The following is a 27,350-nucleotide window of genomic DNA, read 5'->3' as shown; positions in this document are numbered from 1 at the left end:
TCGTTATCTACTGCAAGGAGTAGTTGAGGCGAATGGCACAGAAGCATTTAAGGGGAAGATAGATAAACACATGAGGGTGAAAGTATAGAAGGGTGTGCTGATAGGATGAGATTGGGGGAGGGGAGGGTGAAGGGGAGGCTCGTGTGGAGCATAAACACTGACAGACCTGTTGGGCCGAATGGCCTGTTTCGGTGCTGTAGACCCAATGGGAGGGGATTTAAATCCCTGAGAATGGGTGGGTTGGGGTCGGGTGGAAGGTAATTATTGAAGCATGATTGTAATCCGGCTCCAACGTGTCCACTTTCGGGATTAACAGAGGCGAACTTGGCTGCGTGCGAGTAACCTGCTCGGCAGGGGTGGTTCCGATCATTAGGACAGGTGGGTCAGTAATTAGCACAGCATTTAACATCATTAGCACATGTAATGAGGCGATTTTGAATCAAATTAAACAAGCATTTGAATTGAACGCCTCCAGCATGGGTATCCCGGGGCTCGGCAAACTTGCCGGTGAAAAGGGTGAGCTGCACTTCATGGGCGGGGGGGTTAAAGTTCAGATTGCCCGATCTCAACAAAGACTCAGTTCTTTCAGCTGTTTTGTCGGTTCCCGCTAGCAAACTTTTCGCAGAGCGCTCTGGTCAGCGTCGAGGTTTTGGAGACGTTTGCAGGCTTCCGAACTGACACCAGCAGGATGCGAGGCGCCATGGATATGACGACACGACATCGGACGAGGAAGTCCATCACCATCCACAGCAGCAACAACGTGCTGTGATTAAATCCACAGGCGCGCAGGGGAGGGGTGCGCAGGAGAGGGGTGCTGAACAGCAGAGAGCAGCGCTACAGAGGGGCCAAGGTGTCAGGAGGCACTACCCACGTGAGTGGGTCTTCTGACAGGCTCAGCTTCCTTGACCTAGCTGAAGAACAGTGCTTCCATCACTGATGAAATAAAGTCAGCATGCATGTAAGAGATTTGTTAAATTCTGTCACAGGCCATCTGTGAGCTCCTAGTCTCTCTATCTCTGATTGAGAGGGACATAGATTTGCAACTTATTTTCATGCTTATCCTCTGCATCTGTCAGCTGCACAATTTGTGGCTGCCTACCTTCAGTCCTCTTCCTTGCATTTTACGCTTTCTTCAACAATGGGCGAAAAAACAGACCTGTGAGTGACTGAATATCATGTATTTAACCGATGGATACAAGACATTTGGTGATGGCGACTATGAGACAGATGTGTCACATTGCATTAGGATGGAGTGAGTGGCAGCGATGGATGCGGTACACGGGACGGTGAGGAGGTGGATAGAAAGTGAAGAATGGGTGCTGCTGAAACTTAAGTGGGTGTGAGGAGTGCTGTGATGGAGTGCGCTTGACAAGACAGAGTGGGGGAGTTTATACCACAGGATGTAAGTTAATCAGCAAATGTATTCACTTTTCCTGACCTGGTTAGGTCATTAAATTGCTTCCTGCACTGCATCCAAGACCCAAGCAAAATGCTCCTGCTGCTCATCTCCTCAGCTACATCCAACCACTCTTTCTTGGTGACGGCCGCAGGTTACTTGCTCCCATTGCTGGGGGATAGTCTGTCCCTCCTGCTCCTGACTGCACCCAGCAATAATTCAAAGGAAGCATCATTAAATCTGGGTGCTACTCCTGCTCTTTGTGAACACCTACTCCTCCAAATTCCATTTCGGCATTGGCCCTTTAAATAGTGGACATCAGGTCATATTGCCTGGGTGCAAATCACGCTCGCTGTACAGCTTGGAGACTCGAAACCCAGAAGGAAAAATTTAATGGTTCAAACAAGTCGAAATAGGAGAATCCGACCCATTGACTTTACTTACGGATTTCCCACTCGCATTCCTCCCCCCCTTGGAACCCGCCATTACATTAATCGCATTCCCTCCTTCCCGCACCACCCCCCCCCAAACAAATCGGAACCCGCTGTTACATTAATATGTTTATGTCTGTATTTATATGCCTGGGTACGGTAACATAGTGATTATGTTTCTGGACTAGTAATCCACAGGCCTGGACTAATACTCCAGAGATGTGAGTTCAAATTCCATCACGGCAGCTGAGGAATTTAGATTCGGTTAATCAATAAATATGGAATAAAAAGCTAGTATCAGTAATGGTGACCATGAAACTGTCGAATTGTCGTCAAGGCCCATCTAATGTCCTTTAGGGAAGGAAATCTGCCATCCTTACCCAGTCTGGCCTATGTGTGACTCCAGACCCACAGCAATGTGGTTAACTCTTAACTGCCCGAAAACAACTATGAAAAAGTCACCACAAGGACTACAGTCCAGTTAACCTAACATCTGTCGTTGGAAAAATGCTGGAGTCCATTACTAAGGAAGCAGTAGCAGGATATTTGGAAAAACATAGTTCAATCAAGCAGAGTCAGCATGGTTTTATCAAAGGAAAATCATGTTTGACAAATTTGCTGGAATTCTTTGAGGATGTAATGAGCAGGGTGGATAAGGGGGAACCAGTGGATGTGGTGTATTTGGATTTCCAGAAGACATTCGATAAGGTGCCACATAAAAGATTACTGCAAGATAAAAGTTCACGGGGTTGGGAGTAATATATTAGCATGGATAGAGGATTGGCTACCTAACAGAAAACAGAGAGTCGGGGTAAATGGGTCATTTTCCGGTTGGCAAACAGTGACTAGTGGGGTGCCGCAGGGATTGGTGCTGAGCCTCAACTATTTACAATCTACATTAATGACTTGGATGAAGGGACCGAGTGTAATGTAGCCAAGTTTGCTGAAGATACAAAGATGGGTGAGAAAGCAAATTGTGAGGAAGACACAAAAAATCTGCAAAGTGATATAGACAGGCTAAGTGAATGGGCCAAAAGTTGGCAGATGGAGTATAATATGGGAAAATGTGAGGTGGTCCACTTTGGCAGAAAGAATAGAAAAGCTAATTATTTTTTAAATGGAGAAAAATTGCAAAGTGCTGCAGTACAGAGGGACCTGGGTATCCTTGTGCATGAAACACAAAAAGTTAGTATACAGGTACAGCAAGTAATCAGGAAGGCAAATGGAATGTTGGCCTTTATTGCAAGGGGGATGGAGTATAAAAGCAGAGAAGTCCTGCTACTAATGTACAGGGTATTGGTGAGGCCACACCTAGAGTATTGCATACAATTTTGGTCTCCGTATTTAAGAAAGGATATACTTGCATTGGAAGTAGTTCAGAGAAGGTTCGCTAGGTTGATACTGGAGATGAGGGGGTTGACTTATGAAAATAGGTTGAGTAGCTTGGGCCTATACTCATTGGAGTTCAGAAGAAACATATAAGATAATGAGGGGGCTCAAGAAGGTGGATGCAGTGAGGATATTTCCACTCATAGGGGAAACTAAAACTAGGGGGCATAGTCTCAGAATAAGGGGTCGCCCATTTAAAACTGAGTTGAGGAGGAATTTCTTCTATCAGAGGGTTGTAAATCTGTGGAATTCTCTGCCCCAGAGCGCTGTGGAGACTGGGTCATTGAATATATTTTAGGCGGAGATAGACAGATTTTTAAGCGATAAGGGAGGTTATGGGGAGCGGGCAGGGAAGTAAAGCTGAATCCATGATCAGATCAGCCATGATCTTATTAAATGGTGAAGCGGGCTTGAAGGGCCAAATAGCCTACTCCTGCTCCTATTTCTTATGTAGGACTACATCGGCTCACCACCACCTGCTCAAGGGCAATTTGGGGTGGGCAATAAATGCTGGCCTCACCTGCGACGCCCACAACCCGTGAATGAATTTTTAAAAAACTTATAAAACCAAAATGCTGTTGGTTCTTTATGGATCCTAAGCACCTGCACTCACACCTTCAGGGAATTCTGTCCTTGAATCCCTAGGTTTCTTTGTTCATCCACACCCTACAGTGTCTTTCCATCGAGGGTATACTTTCATTCCCTGATTTCCTCCACATGTATCTTAGGCACACATCTCTGGGCATGCACTAGTGTGTTACACCTCTGATGGCCTTGTTATTTACAAACCATATGTTCACAATGATACAACCACCATTGCTAATTTTTAAAAACCATGCTAATCACACCTTACCAGTAGCACACTACAGACCGATAGGATACGCACTGTTATATCGCCAATGATAAAGTATATAAAATATCCTTGTTCTGTAGCACAGTACTGACAATAATACTTCTATTCCAGCTCCTAAAGACAGCATTGCAGAAATCTGTAATTAACATATATACTGAATAGAAAAAGGAAAAAATTGCAAATGCTTGAAATTTGAACTAAAAACAGAAACTGGCACCTCAAGGTGATTAGGACTGAGAGAGAAAATGATAGATTAGCATTTCAGACGGGACTCTATCTTCACTTGTCAAGACACTGAGTAGCTGACTGGCTATTCATTTATAGAAGTTTCTGTTTTTATTGGGTTATAGTTTATAGCTTTGGGCTGGGTCACTCATTCACGTATTGCCCCAAACCAATCTGGGATCATAAATCATTGTGATGTATCACCATCATTTGTGCTTGTGTACATTTTAAACAAACCAAGCAACACTGTCACGGGAGTTTCACGTTTTTATTTGCTCAGCACATTACGAAATAAAGTAACTAATTAACAGTAATTAGTTTGGTGGGAGGGAGGGGAGTGGGAGAGGCTGAATGCCAGAGCAGTGCACCAGCTTTAGATCATTAAAAGGGCTACTGTTACATTCCTATTCATAGAGCATCATTACTGCACAGCGTACTATAGATAAGTCATTAATACCTCACATATGGTCCATCTGTTAGTCCTCTGCTAGTCCAGGTAGGCTATTAACGCTCACTGCTGTGCTGAAATGTTAATTAATCAGAGCAACTCCCGCAGGAGAAGAATTCTGTCTCAGCCACTGACATGTTTAACCCTTTGTGAACTGAATGAAGTCTCTTAATTAGCTCCTTATGGTTTGTTTTATAGTTAAATGTAAAGCATATGAAACCTTTAGGGGGTGAGAATGGGAATAAACCATTTATCCCATCATCACCTCTCCTATAAAGTAGTTTAACAGGGACACAGTATCTTTATTCATAATCATCATTCTTTTCTCTAAACTTGTTCTACTGTCAGTAATTCTATGCTCAAAAAAGAGAATCAAAGGCTATGAGGATCAGGCAGGAAAGTGGAGTTGAGGTTAAAGATCAGCCATGATCTCATTAAATGGCGGAGCAGGCTCGAGGGGCCGAATGGCCTACTCCTGCTCCTATTTCTTATGTTCTTCTTATTACAAAATGTTTTTTAATAGGTACTTGTATTGCAGTTACTCACTGGTTACAGCACACCATCAAAGATCAGATTAGTAGTATATAGTGTGTGTGGTACGGAGCAATAATGAGTGGCTTGCAGACAATCCAGAATACAGACTGACTATTGGCGGGGTGGGTGGTGTTAGGATTCACTACGGAATGCGTGTTCCAAGCAGTATGTTGGTGGGACAGCGAGTATGCAGCATCGCTGACTGTGAAGTTTGAATTACGATAGGAACATGGAAAACATATTTTGGCCCTTTTCCTTCAAAATACAAGTGCCAGGACTCATATTGTTATAGAGTCACAGTTCTGTCTTTTCCTTCCCAAAAGTCCCCGGCAAAAGTGAAGACATTATCTCACCACGGCAGCTGGGGGAATTTAAATGCAGTTCAATAAACTACCGAATTGTCGCAGAAACCCATCTGCTTCACTAATGTCCTTACCCGGTCTGGCCTATCTGTAGCTCCAGACCCACAACAATGCGGTTGACTCTTAACTGCCCTCTGAAATGGCCTCCCAAGCCACTCGAGGGCAATTAGGAATGGGCAATAAATGCCGGCCTTGCCAGCGACGCCCACATTTTTTAAATGTTTAAATCTCAGACTCTACTAATCTTCCCAGTGATGATACTCGCACTAACCCATATTGCCTCTTATTCCTGAAAAGAACTATAATAAAGATTATGGGCGAGGCGGGGGGGGGGGAGCGGAGGGGTTGTCATATGAAATCCTAGTTATAAATTCTGACCTGACAATATGATGGAGAAATCTATTACATCATTCAATCCTGACGACACTTTTTATGGCCATCTTTTTAATTGACCTGCTGCGATGTATTTCTATTGCACTACATCAATGGCAACAAACAGGAAGTAAAAAAAAAATATGCACCTAGTTAGGGCAAAGCTGTTAAGTGGGACTATCAAAAACATAGTAAGAGACAAAAAGCACATCCTCAAGTTTAAAAGCGGCTCCTTGTGTCCTTCCATGTCGAGGCAGAGGTGAAGAACTGAAGCCACTGACCCAACAACACAAGTCATCGCAAAAAGACAGCAGCCACTTTTAACCTGGAGGATATGCCTTTTATTATCAAACTAGTTGCATTGATGTTATTGAGATACGGTCCATGGGGCAGGACACCAGTAAGATTAGAAAGATTAGGAGAGAAGTTGAGGTAAAGTGATGGGCAGCTGATGCCAAGCTCGTGTTTTAACAGCCTGTCGATCAGGAATGTTGCAGCTTTTTGCCACTTGGGTGCTATAAGGAGGCAGAGGGGAGGCTCGATTGAGGCTTATAAAATCAGGAGCAGATGGAATCCCCGCTGAGGCACTAAAGTATAGCGGAGAGGCACTATTGGCGCGAGTGCATGACCTCATCTCTTTCATCTGGAGGGAGGAGAGCATGCCGGGAGATCTCAGAGATGCTGTAATCGTGACCATCTTTAAAAAAGGGGACAAGTCCGACTGCGGCAACTTCAGAGGAATCTCCCTGTTGCCAGCCACTGGAAAAGTCATTGCTAGAATCCTCCTCAACTGTCTTCTCCCTGTAGCTGAGGAGCTCCTCCCGGAGTCACAGTGCAGATTCCGTCCCCAATGGGGTACAACAGACATGATCTTCATGGCGCAACAACTGCAAGAGAAATGCAGGTAACAGCACCAACCCTTGTACATGGCCTTCTTTGACCTCACAAAGGCCTTTGACACTGTTAACCGTGAGTGACTATGGAGTGTCCTCCTCCGTTTCGGCTGCCCCCAAAAGTTTGTTGCCATCCTCCGCCTGCTCCACGACAACATGCAGGCCGTGATCCTGACCAATGGATCCACCACAGGCCCAATCCATGTCCGGACCGGGGTCAAGCAGGGCTGTGTCATCGTGCCAACCCTCTTCTCGATCTTCCTCACAGCTATGCTTCATCTCATGCTCAACAAGCTCCCCGCTGGAGTGGAACTAAACTATAGAACCAGTGAGAATCTGTTCAACCTTCCTCACCTCTAGGCTAGATCCAAGACCGTCCCATCCTCTGTCATCGAACTACAGTACACGGACGACGCTTGCATCTGCGCACATTCAGAGGCTGAACTCCAAGCCATCATCAGCATCTTCACCAAGGTATACGAAAGCATGGGTCTTACATCTGTAAAACAAGGTCCTCCACCAACCTGACCCCGCCACACAGCACTGCCCCCCGTCATCAAAATCCATGGCACGGCCTTGGACAACATGGATCACTTACATACCTCGAGAGCCTACTATCAGCAAGGGCAGACATCGATGACAAAGTCCAAGACCGCCTCCAGTGCGCCAGTGCAGCCTCTAGTCGCCTGAGGAAGAGAGTGTTCGAAGACCAGGCCCTCAAATCTGACACCAAGCTCATGGTCTACAGAACAGTAGTGATATCCACCCTCCTGTATAGCTCAGAGACATGGGCTGTAGTGATACACGCCCTCCTGTATGGCTCAGAGACATGGACCATAGGTAGACACCTCAAATTGTTGGAGAAATATCACCAGCACTGTCTTCGCAAGATCCTGCAAATCCCCTGGGAGGATAGACGCACCAACGTCAGTATTCTCGATCACACATCGAAGCACTGACCACACTCGATCAGCTCCATTGGGCGGGCCGCATTGTCCGCCTGCCCAACACAAGACTCCCAAAGCAAGCGCTCTACTCGGAACTCCTACACGACAAGCAAGCCCCAGGTGGGTAGAGGAAACGTTTCAAGGACACTGTCAATGCCTCCTTGATAAAGTGCAACATCCCCACCAACACCTGGGAGTCCCTGGCCGAAGATCGCCCCAAGTGGAGGAATACATCCGGAAAGCATTGAGCACCTTGAGTCTCGTCGCCGAGAGCATGCAGAAAGCAAGCGCAGGCAGCGGAAGGAGCATGTGGCAAACCAGACTCCCCACCCACCCTTTCCTTCAACCACTGTCTGTCCTACCTGTGACAGGGACTGTAGTTCCCGTATTGGACTGTACAGTCATCTGAGAACTCACTTTTAGAGTGGAAGTATGGGAAAAAAATTAAGTAGAGGGAACCTAATTAATTAAAGGGGACCTAATTAAGTAAAGTTAAAAACCAAAAGCAAAGGCTGTAATTAAAAAAAGAAATACGTGCTACGAAACACAGTGAAAATGTTACAACAACAATTCTCAGGAAGATAAATCACCTTATCACAGTATAAAGCAGACAGTTGGGCCAAGGCTAGGTCACATGGGGTGGTAAGAGATTACAGGAAACAAAGGAGGATTGAGAAAAATATCAACTGGTTGAGAGCAGATCAGCCAAAAGGGGCAGACCTGAGAATGTTGTAGCACGTAACTTATCAGATAAAAGGCTCACAGGGGTGGTAACGAAGCTTGCTGTCAATATAATATTATTAACCAATTAAAATTTGTAATCATAATAGTTAGGCGGAACTTTGTGACGTGGCAGGGAAACAACAAATGGAAAGCTTTCGCACGGAACTTCATGATTTTGTATGTATTTTGACTGTATAAAAACAGTAACCCGACAATTGTTCGACGAGAATAGCTGGTTTGGATCACCAAGTTACTGAACTCGTGTAGAAGCTGTCCCTCTCTCGATCGAGTACTTAGTAAACGATTCTTTTCTCCAAAACAGACTTGTGTTGAGTATCTTTGTAATACTCCACATCAGGAATTCCTCGGTTTCAAGGGACTGCCTATGATGATGATGATAAAATAAGGACCCAACTGCTGCCAACGAACCGGAACTGGTTGCGCATCCAACGTTATTTTTTAAAATTTGGGACCTTACGATAGCTTCTGGTTCGTTGGCAGGAGTCACTCGGATAAAATTATGAGGGGCCTAGATGGAGTGGATAGGAAGGATCTATTTCCACTATCAGAGAGGTCAATAACCAGGGTGCATAGATGTAAAGTAATTGATAGGAGGTTTAGAGGGGAGTTGAGGGGAACCTTTGTTTTACCCAGAGGGTGATGGGGGTCTGGAACTCACTGCTTGAACGGCTGGTAGAGGCAGAAACCCTTATCGCATTTAAAAAATACCTGGATATGCACTTGAAGTGCCATAAACTGCAAGGCTACAGACCAAGAGCTGGAAAGTGGGTTTAGGCTGGCTAGCTCTTTGTCGGCCGGCATGGATACAATGGGCTAAATGGCCTCCTTCTGTGCCATAAATTTCTATGAATCTATATAATGGAGCCTTGAGGGTTAATTGACATTTATCTTAAACTGTGGATGCCAACAGATCTAGGTTTTCTGAATTAGGATTAATCCACAAATAGTGGATGCATTGGTGGTCATTTTCCAACATTCTATAGACTCTGGATCAGTTCCTATGGATTGGAGGGTAGCTAATTTACCCCACTTTTTAAAAAAGGAGGGAGAGAAAACAGGGAATTATAGACTGGTTAGCCTGACATCGGTAGTGACCTGATCGGTCCAAATCAGCATGGATTTATGAAAGGGAAATCATGCTTGACAAATCTTCTGGAATTTTTTGAGGATATAACTAGTAGAGTGGACAAGGGAGAACCAGTGGATGTGGTGTATTTGGACTTTCAAAAGGCTTTTGACAAATTCCCACAAGAGATTAGTGTGCAAAATTAAAGCACATGGTATTGGGGGTAATGTATTGACATGGATAGAGAACTGGTTGGCAGACAGGAAGCAAAGAGTAGGAATAAATGGGTCCTTTTCAGAATGGCAGGCAGTGACTAGTGGGGTACTGCAAGGTTCAGTGCTGGGACCCCAGCTATTTACAATATACATTAATGATTTAGACAAAGGAATTGAATGTAATATCTCCAAGTTTGCAGATGACACTAAGCTGGGTGGTGGTGTGAGCTGTGAGGAGGATGTTAAGAGGCTACAGGGTGACTTGGACAGGTTAGGTGAGTGGGCAAATGCATGGCAGATATAGTATAATGTAGATAAATGTGAGGTTTCCACTTTGGTGGCAAAAACAGGAAGGCAGTCATTGAAAGCTGGCATGCAGGTACAGCAGGTGGTGAAGAAGGCAAATGGCATGTTGGCCTTCTTAGCGAGAGGAATTGAGTATAGGAGCAGGGAGATCTTACTGCAGTTGTACAGGGCCTTGGTGAGGCAACACCTTGAACATTGTGTATAGTTTTGGTCTCCTAATCTGAGGAAGGACATTCTTGCTATTGAGGGAGTGCAGCAAAGGTTCACCAGACTGATTCCCGGGATGGCAAGACTGACATATGAAGAAAGATTGGATCGACTAGGCTTATATTCATTGGAATTTAGAAGAATGAGAGGATCTCATAGAAACATATAAAATTCTGACGGGATTAGACAGGTTAGATGCAGGAAGAATGTTCCCGATGTTGAGAAATTCCAAAACCAGGGGTCACAGTATAAGGATAAAGGGTAAGCCATTTAGGACCGAGATGAGGAAAAACTTCTTCACTCAGAGAATTGGGAACCTGTGGAATTCTCTACCATAGAAAGTTGTTGAGGCCAGTTCGTTAGATATATTCAAAAGGGAGTTAGATGTGGCCCTTACGGCTAAAGGGATCAAGGGGTATGGAGAGAAAGCAGCCATGATCATTTTGAATGGTGGTGCAGGCTCGAAGGGCCGATGACCTACTCCTGCCCCTATTTTCTATGAAACAACAGTAAAACAGCCTTTTCTAATCTCCAGACCTATGAAGTGCAAACAAGATGCTTGGCTTTGAGGACCAGAATGTCAGAGCTGAAAGTCCAATGGCCCACTGACATTCCGGTCAGGAGAAGATGCTCATGTTAACTTATGTTAAGTTTAGAAAACAAAATGCAGTTATGAATGAGTGAAAAGTTCTCTGCCTGTACAACTTAGCAATGTGTAGCAAGCTAAAAGAGATGATCAATTACAATGAATGGTAGAGAATGCCTCTCAGTGTCCGGTACCTTCAGGTGATTGCAATTCTAGATTACAATCTTTAGTTTCCCGACTTACAAATGTTTTCTAACCACAAATAAATTAGTGATACATACTGAAATGGAGTACTAAACACGGTGTGGAACTCTTTATGTTGGGTCCAAATGAAGTTTGCCCACTCTCGCCTTACACTACCTCGGCCCACCTACTCTTGTTATGTCTACTTATTTTCTGAGTTATTTTTTACTCCATAAATTCTTTCCATGTAATTTCTTACTGAGAGAGATAACAGAAGTCCTGTTTCCCAGCCTCTCCCATCTTTAGCTAGTGCAGGACCACAACCTCAACTAATGATTAGCTCAAGAGCCACTTTTAGGAATGAATGCTGGTACGTACTGCAGCACAGAGTGATACCATACTGGCCATATGATTTAAAAAATTTTTATTCGTTCCGGGATGTGGGCGTCGTTGGCAAGGCCAGCATTTATTGCTCGTCCCTAATTGGCCTTGAGAAGATGGTGGTGAACGGCCTTCTTGAACCGCTGCTGTCCGTGTGGTGAAGGTGCTCCCACAGTGCTGTTAGGGAAGGAGTTCCAGGATTTTGACCCAGCGACAATGAAGGAACGGCGATATATTTCCAAGTCAGGATGGTGTGTAACTTGGAGGGGAACGTGGAGGTGATGGTGTTCCCATGCACCTGCTGCCCTTGTCCTTCTAGGTGGTAGGTGGCGAGTTGCTGCAGTGCATCTTATACATGGTATAGACTGCAGCCACGGTGCACCGGTGGTGGAGGGAGTGAATGTTGAAGGTGGTGGATGGGGTGCCAATCCAGCGGGTTGCTTTGTCCTGCTTCTTGAGTGTTGTTGGAGCTGCCCTCATCCAGACAAGTGGAGAGTATTCCATCACACTCCTGACTTGTAGATGGTGGGAAGGCTTTGGGGAGTCAGGAGATGAAACACTCGCTGCAGAATAGCCAGCCTCTGACCTGCACTTGTTGCCACAGTATTTACGTGGCTGGTCCAGTGAAGTTTCTGGTAAATGGTGTCCCCCCAGGATGTTAATGGTGGGGGATTCGGCGATGGTAATGCCGTTGAATATCAGGGGGAGGTGGTTTCCTGTGAACTCCAGATGTCAATCATGGGCAGTTACCTCGTGGAGGCCAGGAACTTCCCAACAGGAATAGAAAATTAATCTGTAGAACCAATATATTTATGTTAACAAGGCCCTTTTACTTGTTTATATGAAAGCTTGATGAAGACTGTCTCCTTGCTTACTCTTGCTGAAGAGTAAGAAACGGAATGGACGCAACAACAATGCTCAGCTGAGTCAGCATCTCACAGTTAGGCCGGCTGTGAATTACTATGGTTAGACCTGGATGGCTTTTCACATTTTTTTTTCCATCCCTCTGAGATGGATGGAAGCCAGCCCAGCTCAGACTAGAAAATCACAGGTAAAAGCAAGTCACTGCTAAACTCGCATTGTAACAAGCATTCGCCTGGCCAGGAGCGTTCAATTACTGTTGTTAGTAAACAAGGATGGAGGAAATTCAGAGTCTTTTTTGTTAAACTGGCATGAATACACAATGTTCTAAGTCACAACTTTTAAAGGCAGCTCTATTTTTCCAAATCTGTGGAAAAATGGGCAAAAAATCCCGAAATTTGACACTGACGTATGTATTGACATATGAAAAGGGAGAGGAAAGTGTTGTGTATGGAGAAAGAGTCAAACTGAACACTGTGAGCTCAAAGTAAAGTGTGACTGTAGTCTTTTATTACAGGTCTCCAGAGTGCCTCTCCAACCTATGAAGCCTCCTTAAATACCTGTGCTCCCAAGGGATTATGAGATCCCTTGGGACTCCAGGGGATGAGCCCTCTGGTGGCTGTACAGAGTAAATACAAGTCTACATATATAATAGAAAGACCATTGATAGGGCCGTCAATGGCTGTCTCATCCTCTAGACGGTGTATCTTAACACACCTCCCTCCCAATCACTAACAATACAAACTCCGAGGGGAGGCAAAAGAAAAAAAAAAAGAGTAAAAAAACTTATGGCTAATTTCAGGAACGATTCTGGAAACTTATTTCTGAATCTTGGTTGTCCACGACTTTTCACTAAGCAAACTTAACTAACACAGAATCCAAATATACCATAATATCTTACGCACTCAACCTAAAGCATATCCATTCTTACCAAAACACCAGTTGCTTGATTTGGAGGGCGACAACGCTCATAGAGAAAGTGCTTCCAAATTGACTCTTTACCTCTGTATTCTATAGACATGCCCTCGAGCCCAGTCATACAATATATAGATTGGGAAAAATGTACCCGAGAAATATTCTCCACTTCAACTTGATAAAGCTGTAGAAATGTTCTGATCATGTTCGAAATGCTGTACAATTTAAACCACGTACATTTTGAAAACTACAAAGGGCACTTGGAAGGTTAAGGAAACATCTTTCCCTCACACAGTGGTTTTTGTACTGGCCTTAAAACTAAAACCTGAGAATTTAAAAAGCCTAATCGTCGACCAACATGGTAGAATAGTTCAAAGCACAGTGATTCAAACAACTTTTTAAATGAAAAAAATACAAAATATTTCTGATAGCCTAACGGTTCAATTTGTTACTATTGTATTGATTCCAATAAGGCTTCTACAAAATGAAAAGAATGAAAGACTTGCAGTTATATAGTGCCTTTCACGACCACCAGACATCGCAAAGCTCTTTGCAGCCAATGAAGTACTTTTTTTTGAAGTGTAGTCACTGTTGTAATGTAGGAAACCCGGCAACCAGTTTGCGCACAGCAAGCTCCCACAAACAGCAATGTGATCATTACCGAGTAATCTATTTTTGTTATGTTGATTGAGGGATAAATATTTATCAGAACACCGGGAATAATTCCCCTAAAGATAAATGCGTAGACAAGAAAGGAAAACTGCAGTTTCAAATAATCAGAGATGCAGAAATGATCATATTTATGGGTATGCAAGAATTGCTTTGAGAATCTTCGCCATTGTACTGTAATGCGGATTGTGATTACAGCCAGCACGTCAGTGCACCATCTTTAAATAGGTCTCAAGCAATTACAACTAATTAGTCGTGGCAAAAGAGGGTGTGCTGTTCTCCATGTGTGCACAACTCCTGGGGACTATACATCCTAAAGATAGATGATTTTCATTTTGTTGTTTAGCACAGCACCAATTAGTATCAATAATAGGTTTATTACAACAACATCCACCACCTCAAAATGTCTGCAGTGGTACACAAAAAATATTCTAATTAAATAATTAAAATACAAAAATTAGATCTGCTCAATTAACTTTATTACTGATTAATGGCTGGTGGTGGAAACATAAACATTGTGCAGATGGTTATATCCTGCTGACATTAACATTCTTACAGCCTTTTCAAATTGCACCTAATTAACATTAATTATGCCTCAATGCCAGCCTGAAGACACCATCAATGGAATGAATCCGCCTACCTTGACTCAGTCAACATTCGAAAATCAGTCGATATGAACGAACCTATAAATATTGTTGCACCTGGTTAGAAATGCACCAAACACACAAGAAAGATACATAAGCTGTCAGGAGTGAAGAGATGGACAGCGGCTCCCCTCACAGCCTGTTTACTTTCTCCCCTTTGTGAATGGAAGCTAGCCCCTGCCCTTTATATCACCAGCCTAAATCAGGAACTCACCAAGCGGGGAACGGTGGATGCAAGAGTAAATCGCATTCTTTCTTAGCACAGCACACCAGAGTACTAACATGCTGTGGTATTCTCAGCAATGTGTGCTTGCATGATGAATATTTCAAAACCAAATTACCCTAAAATGGCAATTTTCCCACCCCTTTTCACCTATTATTTTGACAAATGCATTCACTGACGGGAAATATAGCTAAACTGCAAAAAGATTGTCTGTCCAATAGAACAGTCATTAAGGGACTCACTTCTAAGTTGTTAGCTACAGCATCAGTTCAACACAAGTGTTATCAAGCACATGCTGGCTACAGTTCTTTTTGTGTATTAAATAGCATAACAGGCCGCAGCTGGAATTAACTGTAACAAGGGCATCTGTCTCATGGAATTGACCTTGTTATTTCTAAGAGTGCGGAGAAGCCGGAATAATTTGTGTTGGGGTGCTGAGGGACAATCGCAGAGCCTTCCTGTGGCTGAACACGTTCTCTAACAACGCTGCTTCTGGAGTTGGATGGTCAACTCTGCAATGACACCTCTCCATAACAAATAGCAACAGTTCCAGGTGGCAGAATTGTCTGGGGGAGATCGACAGAAAAGAGCGGCGATATGTAAGGATCTGGCACTGGTATTCCGCACAGGTTTATTGGGCCGGTGCAGAATGTGGAGATGCACCTCTTGTATTTCGACCACAAACAGCACCTTTGTCAGTCCCCAGTCCAGACTGCTCGAGATGGGGCCACCTCTCCACCCGCAGAACAAACCAACAGGAGACATCCTTTAAAGTCGACCACTAAAACACGTTTTTAATGTAGTTGCCGAAGGGATTCTGTTATGTATGCAATAAAGGTTCAAACGGAGTATTGATAAACTAAGCAAGGTACGACCTTGGCTCTGCTTTATTTAGGCCCAAAGTGCCTGACTCTCAAAATGGCTGGCTTTTTATACCAGAGCAGCACCATGTGTGTCCTGCTCAGTGGCCTCCAACAATGACGCCATCTGGTGGCTACAAACAGCATGTACATACATGACAAGGCCTATAAAAGGCCCAACAGTCAGCGGAGGCGGGAGTTCAAAAGATTAGTAAAGACAAACGAAGGTCCCTTGCAGTCGGATTCAGGTGAATTTATAATGGGGAACAAAGAAATGGCAGACCAATTGAACCAATACTTCGGTTCTATCTTCACAAAGGAAAATACAAATAACCTTCCGAATGTACTAGGGGACAGTGGGTCTAGTGAGAATGAGGAACTGAAAGATATCCTTATTAGGCGGGAAATTGTGTTAGGGAAATTGATGGGATTAAAGGCCGATAAATCCCCGGGTCCTGATAGTCTGCATCCCAGAGTACTTAAGGAAGTGGCCCTAGAAATAGTGGATGCATTGGTGATCACTTTCCAACAGTCTAACAACTCTGGATCAGTTCTTATGGACTGGAGGGTAGCTAATGTAACACCACTTTTTTAAAAAGGAGGGAGAGAGAAAGCGGGTAATTATAGACCGGTTAGCCTGACATCAGTAGTGGGGAAAATGTTGGAATCAATCATTAAGGATGAAACAGCAGCCCATTTGGAAAGCAGTGACAGGATCGGACCGAGTCAGCATGGATTTATAAAAGGGAAATTATGCTTGACGAATCTTCTGGAATTTTTTGAGGATGTAACTAGTAGAGTGGACAAGGGAGAACCAGTGGATGTGGTGTATTTGGACTTTCAAAAGGCTTTTGACAAGGTCCCGCACAAGAGGTTGGTGTACAAAATTAAAGCACATGGTATTGGGGGTAATGTAATGACGTGGATAGAGAACTGGTTGGCAGACAGGAAGTAGAGAGTCGGGATAAACGGGTCCTTTTCAGAATGGCAGGCAATGACTAGTGGGGTGCCGCAGGGCTCAGTGCTGGGACCCCAGCTCTTTACAATATACATTAACGATATAGATGAAGGAATAGAGTGTAATATCTCCAAGTTTGCGGATGACACTAAACTGGGTGGCGGTGTGAGCTGTGAGGAGGACGCTAAGAGGCTGCAGGGTGACTTGGACAGATTAGGTGAGTGGGCAAATACATGGCAAATGCAGTATAATGTGAATAAATGTGAGGTTTGGACAGATTAGGTGAGTGGGCAAATACATGGCAGATGCAGTATAATGTGGATAAATGTGAGGTTATCCATTTTGGGGGCAAAAACACAAAGGCAGAATATTATCTGAATGGCGGCAGACTAGAAAAAGGGGAGATGCAACGAGACCTGGGTGTCATGGTTCATCAGTCACTGAAAGTGGGCATGCAGGTACAGCAGGCGGTAAAGAAGGTAAATGGTATGTTGGCCTTCATATCTAGGGGATTTGAATATAGGAGCAGGGAGGTCTTACTGCAGTTGTATAGGGCCTTGGTGAGGCCTCACCTGGAATATTGTGTTCAGTTTTGGTCTCCTAGTCTGAGGAAGGACGTTCTTGCTATTGAGGGAGTGCAGCGAAGGTTCACCAGACTGATTCCTGGGATGGCAGGACTGACATATGAGGAGAGACTGGATCAACTGGGCCTCTATTCACTGGAGTTTAGAAGGATGAGAGGAGATCTCATAGAAACATATAAAATTCTGACGGGACTGGTTAGGTTAGATGCAGGAAGAATGTTCCCGATGTTGGGTAAGTCGAGAACCAGAGGACACAGTCTAAGGATAAGGGGTAAGCCATTTAGGACTGAGATGAGGAGAAACTTCTTCACTTAGAGAGTTGTTAACCTGTGGAATTCCCTACCGCAGAGAGTTGTTGATGCCAGTTCATTGAATATATTCAAGAGGTAGTTAGATGTGGCCCTTACGGCTAAAGGGATCAAGGGGTATGGAGAGAAAGCAGGAAAGGGGTACTGAGGTGAATGATCAGCCATGATCTTATTGAATGGTGGTGCTGGCTCGAAGGACTGAATGGCCTACTCCTGCACCTGTTTTCTATGTTTCTATGTTTCTATGACAATACCCTCCTCTGAGATCTTATCACAGTCTTTCACAGGTTGAGACGGTCTGGTGCTTTACGCTCCCGGGTTGACCGTCTCAGTTCGATTCCGGCCTTGGGTGAATGTGCGGAGTCTGTTGTGGCTGGTGGCTGACTTGTTGGGGGTGGCAGTGGCCATGTCAGGAATTGCAAGTCCATTTTTATTGAACAAGTCTGTGATGGAAAATCCGGTTTCACTGATGACCCTTGAGTCCTCTGAAGACTGCTGGTAGGTTGGTTGGTCGTCGATGGTTTCTTCGTCTGGCTCGTTTGTGTGCCTCAGCTTTGTCTGATCCATGTGTTTCCTGCAAGTTTGCTCATTTTTGAGCTTAATAACGAATACTCTGTTGCCCTCCTTAGCCATGACCGTACCAGCGATCCATCTGGGACCCTGACCATAGTTGAATACATATACAGGATCATTAACAGAAATCTCACTTGACACAGTTGCACAATCGTGGTACCCTTGTTGACTTTTGTCTTCTATATTCAACATGATTACTTAAATCCGGGTGTACCAGAGATAGCTTGGTCTTAAGACCTCTTTTCATCATGAGTTCAGCAGGCAAGACTCCTGTGAGTGTGTGGCGTCTTGTCCTGTAACTCAGCAGTATGCAGAACAGGCGGGTCTGCAGTGACCCTTAGGTTACTCGCCTCATGCTTTGCTTGATAATTTGTACTGCACGTTCAGCTTGTCCATTGGACGCAGGCTTGAACAGTGCTGACCTTACATGTTTTATGCCGTTAAGTTTCACAAACTCCTAAAACTCCTGACTGGTGAAGCACGACCCATTGTTGCTCACCACTATGCCAGGCAGACCATGTGTCGCGAACATGACATTGAGATTCTCTATGGTTGCCGTGGACATGCTGGATGACATGATTATGCATTCTATCCACTTTGAATAAGCATCCACCACCACTAAAACCATCTTGCCCAGGAAGGGACCTGCAAAATCTACATGGATCCTGGACCAAGGTTTAGATGGCGCTGACCACAGACTCAACGGCGATTCGACTGGTGCTTTGCTGAGCTGCATGCAAGCGTTGCACTGATGCATGCATGCTTCCAGCTCAGAATCAATTCCTGGCCATCATACATGGGACCTGGCGATGGCCTTCATCATCACTATACCCTGATGTGTGCTGTGTAACTCACGCACAAACTTCTCTCTCCCCATGGCCCCAAAATAAGCAATCTGCTTGAATAGACAGTTCGTCCTTGCGACGAATGTACGGTTTTTTGCTTAGGTATGGCAGACTAATCCCCTTTCAGGATGAAACCCTTTACCACTGATAAAATCGGATCCTGGCTGATCCAGGTCTTAACTTGTTGAGCCGTCACTCTCAAAAGCATCCATTAGGTCTGCCGGTTGTGGCGTTTCCACCTCAGGTGTGGGCAACGGCAACCGGCTCAAAGCATCGGCACAATTCTCTGTGCTGGGTCTGTGGCGAATGACATAATCATAGGCAGATAATGTCAGCTCCCACCTTTGGGATGAAGCATTGGTATTGATACCTTTGCTCTCAGAAAACAATGAAATGAGCGGCTTGTGATCAGACTCTAATTCGAACCTCAGACCGAACAAGTATTGATGCATCTTTTTAACACCGTACACACACACGCTAAAGCTTCTTTTTCTACCATGCTGCAGGCTCCGCTGTAGACAAACTTTTGGATGCATACGCAACAGGTTAAAGTTTCGCCGACTCATTGGCTTTTTGGAGTACGCAACCAATTCCATATGACGATACGTCACAGGCCAAAACTAAACGTTTACATGGGTCATAATGTACTAGCAGCTTGTTCGAGCAAAGCAGATTGGTGGCTTTTTCGAAAGCTTTGTCTTGCGATGCGCCCCACACCCAGTTGTTGCCTTTTCTCAATAGTATGTGCAGTGGTTCTAGAACGGTGCTCAATTTAGTAGGAAGTTACCAAAGTAGTTGAGTAGACCCAGGAACGAACGCAGCTCCGTCACATTCTGCGGCTTGGGTGCATTCTTAATGGTCTTGGTTTTCACGTCAGTAGGTCTGATGCCATCAGCGTCGATTTTCCTCCCGAGGAATTTGACCCCCGGTGCCATGAAGATGCACTTCGAGCGATTCAGTCTAAGTCCTACTCTATCCAAATGCAGTAGAACCTCTTCCAGGTTGTTCAGATGTTCCTTGGCATCACGACCGGTGATCAGGATGTCATCTTGGAACACGGCGGTTCTGGGAACGGACTTCAGTAACTTTCCATATTCCTCTGGAATATTGCTGCAGCCGATCGAATTCCGAAAGGGCACCTGTGGTAAATAAACATTCATTTGTGTTTGTTAATGCACGTAAGTCTCTTCGACGTCTCGACCAACTTCTGTTTCATATAGGCCGACGTCAAGTCCAGTTTTGTGAATGACTTCCCTCCGGCTAGCGTCGCAAACAAGTCATCAGCCTTCGGTAATGGGTACTGATCTTGTTTCGAAATCCTGCTGATTGTAGCCTTGTAGTCTCCACAGATTCTGACTGTGCCATCACTTTTCAGCACAGGAACAATGGGGCTGGCCCATTCATTAAATTCGACCGGTGATATGATCCCTTCACGCTGGAGTCTGTCCAGTTCAATTTCTAACTTCTCACTCATCATATACGGAACTGCCCGAGCTTTATGATGGACAGGTCTTGCATCTGAGTCCACGTGGATCTGCACCTTGGCTCCCATGAAGTTGACATTACCCGTTTCGAACAGCGAGGAGAACTTACTCAATACTTGGGCACATGTATCTTCCTCTGATGACAACGCCTTTATGTCGTTCTAGTCGCATCTGATTTTCTCCAACCAGCTCCGGCAGCGTTGGGCCATTGCCTGGAACAATTCACAGCGGTAACTCATGAACCGCACCGTTATATGCCACATTAATTTGTGCACTGCCAATCACCTTTATCAGTTTTTTGGTATATGTGCGCAGCTTGGCGTTAACAGGGCTCAGCCTGGGCCTCACAGTCTTAGTATCCCACAGCTTATAAAATGCCCTCTCGTTCATGATCGATTGACTCGCCCCCGTGTCCAGTTCCATCGATACCGGTATCCCGTTAAACTTCACATTAATCAAAATTGGTTTACTCTTGGTTATGAAGGAGTACACTCCATACACTTCCTCCTCTGGCATCTCGGACTGCGTATCCGGATCCGCGCTAGTCTGACTCTTATCCTCCACGTGGTGTGTCGCAGCTCCCTTGCTCGTCTGCGGACACTTGCGCTGGAGATGCCTCACTCTTGGATAGCCTATGCAACTTTATTGCTTAAATCGGCTGGATAGGCCCTGCCATGTGCCGCTCTGCTGAACATCGAATCAATTGCATTTACAGTACTTGTCGAGGTTCGGTTCTTCACCACTATTTGCTTTAGACTCCTGTCCGTCGTCATTCATGATTGAGCGATCTGGATGGCCCTTTTTAAATTCAACTCCTCCACCACCAGAAGTTTGCGCAGGATCGTGGTTGATACCGATAACAAAGAAGTCCCGCAGCATGTCTGCCAACTTGGTCCCGAACTTGCACGGTCCTGCTAGACGTCGGCAACGAATTCCGCCTTGCTCTGGCCCTCCGATCGAACGTGTGCATAAAACCTGTATCTCGAGATAATGATGCCGTCATCTGGCTTGATGTGCTCCCATACCAATGTACACAACTCCTCGTATGTTTTCTCTGTTGGATCACTCGGCATGAGTAGATTCTTTATCAGACCGCAGATCTTTGAACCGCTCACAGTGAGGAACACGGCCCGGCACCGATCTGCATCGTCGACCCCCTTCATTTTGTTGGCCATAAAGTACTGGTTCAAATGGCTCACAAAGTCTGCCCAATCATCTCCCTCCACGAATTGCTCTAAAAATCCAATCGTGCTCATTTTGCAAACAAAGGTTCTTGTATTCTCGTCACCAAATGTTATGTATGCAATAAAGGTTCAAACTGAGTACTGTTTAACTAAGCAAGGTAAGACCTTGGCTCTGCTTTATTTAGGCCCAAAGTGCCTGAATCTCAAAATGGCTGGCCTTTTATACCTGCTCAGTGGCCTCCAACAATGACGCCATCTGGTGGCTACAAACAGAATGTACATACATGACAGATTCCGATTGTGTTTAATATGCAGTTTGTGTCAAAATAATTTAACTTCTTAGGCAGAAAAAATGACCAACATCCCCGGCCCCCCCCCGCCACCCACCCCGCCGTCCCCTGTCAGACTTTGAAAAAGGCAGCAGGCTTCACCCTAGCCAGCATACTCTGTAGCTTTCACACAAACTTTTCCAGATGAATGAGGTTTATGTGAAGGCAGGAACCCCTGAATGCGAATAACCGGGGACTGGACGTGACAAAGTCTTTGAAGTATCAATTTTCCCGAGAAAACCCTGTTTACATTACCGAGCAGACTCCACAGCTCTGGCGGCAAAAAGTCGCGCACTTGCAAAGGCTGGTGCATGCACAGTCACAAACTGCAGCTTGTATTTCTGGCTGTCTGACCTTTCCCGATAGCTAGAGAAGGTCCATAGAGACCACAGACACAAGACTTACTTCCTGCTTCCAGCAGAAGCAAAACAGTAACAGGCACTGATGGAGGCAGGCGTTGGCAGTGCTCCAGCTCTACTGCCACTAGAAGGCCCGGGAAAACCACCTCCTTATGGTGAGTCTTGGGAGTAGCACCTCTTCATTTACCTTACGGCACTGCTGCCAGCAGCAGTTTCATAAGATCAATGCGATGCAAACTCATTAGCATCTGATTAACAATCTCGTTAAAGCAAATCAAATGTCAATATCCAAGTCGGTTATGCAGGCCAGAGCTTCCGGTGTAACAGCGAGGATATCTTGTAGGCTGCCTGCAAATTTCCTCTGAGGGCAGTGCTCAGTGATGTATTCCTGGGTCTGATTAGGAGCTCCACAGTCACATGGTGGGGGTGCTTTAATCTTCCATCTATCTCAGTTGTAGTTTCCTTAAGTCTTGCTTGCCCTGCTGGGGATTGGGAAATTCCAGGAATGAAGACACCCCATTTCCTACTTAGAGGTATAGATGTCTGTCAGTTATAATGCCGGAACCTCTGTTTGTTCTATTCTCTGCCTGAAGGAAGGAACATGGAGGAAGCCAACCCAAACTCGAGATTACCGAAGAATCTTTTCCAGCTTGTATTTTACACCTCTGCCCACCTTTTCCAGCCTCAGGAATATTACACTTTCTTATCAATTCACCACCTTTTAATTTTCAATTAGAATGACAGTCTGTAAATTTCTACAGCTGAATATTGAATGAATACATTCTGGGGAATGTCTAGGCCTCACAGCATCTCAGAATTTACAGCACGTAAGGAGGAATTTGGCCCATCGTTTCTATAGCAGCTGGAGACTTCTATTCTAATCCCATGTCCCTGCCCTTTCCTCGCATCCTTTCCTCGCATCTTTTCATATTCCTTCTTTTCAAACACTTATCTAATTCCCTTTATAGTCTCTATTTTGTAGTTAAAACCTTCCATACCCCTCGTTGTGAAAACACAATTTGTGCAACTCTCCCCCTTCTCATGATACTCTTGAGTCTTAGCCTTTTTATCACCAGTTCCCAGACAGTGGGAACAATTGCTCACTATTCACCATCTCAAAACCTTTCATAAATTGACAAGTTTCTATCAGATCCCTCCTTAACCTTCCCTGTTCCATTTGGAAAAAGCCCTATTTTTTTCTAGCTTTTCTTCATAACTATAACAACTGGAACCTTGCTAGATTATTGTAATCAATGAGTGAGCTACAAATGTGCTAGATTTTGATTTGCTATCAACATGTTACAGTAATCCTCGAGAGGAGTCAACACATGTGTTGTAACTGACCAGAAACGTAATGCCCAGGGCTTTTATGATGATGGTATGTCATCAAAAGTGTTGTTAATGTAACATGTTCCTTTTTTACAATATCCAGCAGCTGAAAAGAAAGAAAAAATGTTTATCATTTAGTACAATCCCCTGTGCCCCTTCTCAGACCGTCTCCCTATTTCTCCTGCAGGCCTAGCAGCTTCTGGCCTGAATGGTTTAGTACCACACCAGACAGTGCATTCACCAACAGCAGTAACTTGTATTTATATAGTTCCTTTAACGTAGTAAAACGTTCCAAGGCACTTCATAGGAGTATTATAATACAAAATAATTGACATCGAACCACAGAGGTAGTTTTTAAGGAGTGTTTTAAAGGAGGAAAGATAGGCAGAGAGGTGGAGAGGTTTAGGCAGGGAGTTCCAGAGCTTTGGGCCGAGGCAACAGAAGGCACGGCCACCAATGGTTGATCCAGGATAGCACCTGAGACTTAAAAAAAAATGTCAAGTCTTGATAGTTCTGATGTCTTGCAGCTTTTTTTTCTTTCAGATAGTTACAAATAATAAATGATTTAGTGCCTCTCATTTCAAAACATCTTAAAAGATTTTACACGCAAATTGTTATTTTTTTTAAAAAAGAAAATGATCTTGTGCAGGCAAAATTATTTACAACTAACTAAAATTAATATTGAAATTGAACAAATAATAGTCCCGTCTCCATAAGTTTGACTGCAACACCAGATGGTTTTATCAGTAAAGCGACAGTCATTGGAAACATTACTGGGATATTTGCTTTGGCTGTACATATATTTGATCATCTTTGCCATACATGAATATAACTAAAAAGTGTTTTTTTTTTATCTTTTAGATTCCAACAGTATTGTTTTGTATCCCATGCATGTGCATTACCCGTTTGGGAACAGCAGAGTCGATTGCTATGGCCTCTCTGGTTGCCTCTTCAATCACCAGATACGTGTAATTGTCTTCCAGGATGGCATTCACTTTTTACCTTCATGGCTAGTTAATGAGCAGACGTGGTACCAATGAGCTGGAAACTGAAGAACAATTTGCATTGCATGAGGGAATTTCTGGCTTACAACTGAGATTTGGCAGGACTTTCTGAATATGTTCTTTTGAGCTAAGAGGTAGTGGGTCACTGCACTTATCCATGAAGGGCATCGCTGGGATACTAGAATAACGAGAGAATCAAAGATCAATAGTAAGTAAATAATTTGATACATCATGTCAGAGAAATCACAGTATACTGGTATCACAAACTATGTAGGTCCCACAATAATCTGTTTTTTCTGCTCACACTGTAACAACAACAACTTGTATTTACATAGAGCCTTTAATGGAGTGAAATGTCCCAAGGAGCTTCATAGGAGTATTGTGAGATAAAAAAAATTTGACACCGAGCCACATAAGAAGAAATTAGGGCAGGTGACTTGGTCAAAGAGGTAGGTTTTAAGGAGCGTCTTGAAGGAGGAAAAAGAGGCAGAGCAGCGGAGAGGTTTAGGCAGGAAGTTCCAGAGCTTGGGGCCCAGGCAACAGAAGGCACGGCCACCAATGGTTGAGCGATTATAAATCAGGGATGCTCAAGAGGGCAGACATCGCCGGGAGTTGTGAGGCTGGAGGAGATTACAGAGATAGGGAAGGGAGAGGTCATGGAGTGATTTGAAAACAAGGATGAGAATTTTGAAATCGAGGCATTGCTTAACCGGAAGCCAATGTAGGTCAGCGAGCACAGGGGCGATGGGTGAGTGGGACTTGGTGCGATAATTAATAATCAAGATAATCACAAGAAATCAGCAGTAAAAGTGTATAACAAGTGTAATTAGGCTTTCTTTTTAAAACTTCTCCAGCAAATTCTAGAGTTAATGGGCTTTATCGATATGTTGACACTTTATTAGGGCTATCTATGGTTGCCCCATTTTCACAACATTACTCTAGAGCTGTATTCACGCTCCAATTGTAGCTTTGACAATAAGCAGCTTTGGTGTAAGTACAGCCTGAATCCATAGTTTGACCCAACCCGAGACCAGAGGGAAGAGGAATAAGAATCCATGGAGGTGATTGTCGCACTTTGCTCCAGTCGGTTCAGCCACTGACACCCGATTTACTGTCTACAGGTTTAGCATTGCAAAACTCGCCTTGCAGCAATACTAATCTTGTAGTGAGTGCTCTGTAAGAAAGTGTAGATAATCATCATCATAGGCAGTACCTCGAGATCGAGGAAGACTTGTTTCCACTCCAAAAGTGAGTTCTCAGGTGACTGAACAATCCAATATGGGAATTACAGTCTCTGTTGTAGGTGGGACAGACAGTCATTGGAGGAAAGGGTGGATGGGGAGTCTGGTTTGCCGCACGATCGTTCCTCTGCCTGCACTTGTTTTCTGCATGCTCTCGGCGACGAGACTCGAGATGCTCAGCGCCCTCCCGGATGCTCTTCCTCCATTTAGGGCGGTCTTTGATCAGGGACTTCCAGGTGTCAGTGGGGATGTTGCACTTTATCAAGGAGGCTTTGAGGGTGTCCTTGAAACCTTTCCTCTGCCCACCTGGGGCTCACTTGCCGTGTAGGAGTTGCGAGTAGAGCGCTTGCTTTGGGAATCTTGTGTCCGGCATGTGGACAATGTGGCCCGCCCAGCAGTGTGGTCAGTGCTTCGATGCTGGGGATGTTGGCCTGATCGAGAACACTGACGTTGATGCGTCTGTCCTCTCAGGGAATTTGCAGGATCTTGCGGAGGCATCATTGGTAGTATTTCTCCAGCGATTTGAGGTGTCTACTATATATGGTCCATGTCTCTGAGCCATACAGGAGGGTCCTGTAGACCATTAGCTTGGTGCCCGATTTGAGGACCTGATCTTCAAACACTCTCTTCCTCAGGCGGCCGAAGGCTGGGCTGGCACACTGGAGGTGGTGTTGAACCTCGTCGTCGATGTCTGCCCTCGCTGATAAAAGGCTCTCGAGGTATGGAAAGTGGTCCACGTTGTCCGGGGCCGCGCCGTGGATCTTGATGACTGGGGGGCAGTGCTGTGTGGCGGGGTCAGGTTGGTGGAGGACCTTAGATATGTGTAGATAATACATACAATCCACATGCACACTTTTTGTACTTGAACAGATCTTAGTCCCTTTCTCTCCTCCCCTGGGGGCAATGATTCATGCTTTTGTACCTTTCCACTGATGCCGAATCTCACCCATGGTGATTCTTCATACACGAGCCTAAACAGTGAAGGTCAGCAGGCAACTCAAACTCTTGGCACAGGGGATTAGATCCAGCTTGATTATAACTCCACCTGATGTCCACACTAGCGCACTTTCCAGCCGAGACCACTGGATAGTGATTAAGAGGAGGAACTTTGGCTGATTTATTTTCCCCCTTCCCTAATCGAGGGGCACTAAGGCCTGAGGTAAAAGGACAGTTTGTTAATACATCAAGCAGTGCCTAGCCTTCATATGGAAAAGTTATCAGGCTCTTTTAGCCTCCGTATAACATCTTTAAACTTTGCATCATCTTAGTACGTCGTTCTCTGAATCTTTCCCACTGCCTTTACGTATGTTTTCATAACTATACTGAATAAAGTTGGACACAATGTTCTACACATGGTCTCACCTGTACGTAATTGAACATTATGGATGATTTTCCACGGACATAGATTCTCCTTATGTCCACTATTTGTCTTAGCAATTGCT

At 44.6% G+C, this 27,350-nt stretch overlaps 2 long non-coding RNA genes across 2 annotated transcripts; one reads left to right on the top strand and one right to left on the bottom strand.

Moving 5' to 3' along the window:
- The first annotated feature begins 754 nt into the window (after positions 1-754).
- Positions 755-26,748, top strand: LOC139281200 (uncharacterized). The gene is made up of 3 exons (XR_011596842.1): positions 755-1,402; positions 24,525-24,875; positions 26,544-26,748. It is a non-coding gene; the product is annotated as an uncharacterized lncRNA (long non-coding RNA).
- LOC139281199 (uncharacterized) lies at positions 23,686-27,350 on the bottom strand. The gene is made up of 3 exons (XR_011596841.1): positions 27,271-27,350; positions 24,566-24,845; positions 23,686-23,769 (listed from the first exon to the last, which is right to left on the bottom strand). It is a non-coding gene; the product is annotated as an uncharacterized lncRNA (long non-coding RNA).

Source organism: Pristiophorus japonicus, chromosome 15 (genome assembly GCF_044704955.1).
Source record: "Pristiophorus japonicus isolate sPriJap1 chromosome 15, sPriJap1.hap1, whole genome shotgun sequence".
NCBI classification, from domain to species: Eukaryota; Metazoa; Chordata; class Chondrichthyes; family Pristiophoridae; genus Pristiophorus; species Pristiophorus japonicus.
The sequence above is the reverse complement of the archived record's forward strand: the minus strand, read 5'-3'. Positions and strand labels throughout refer to the sequence as shown.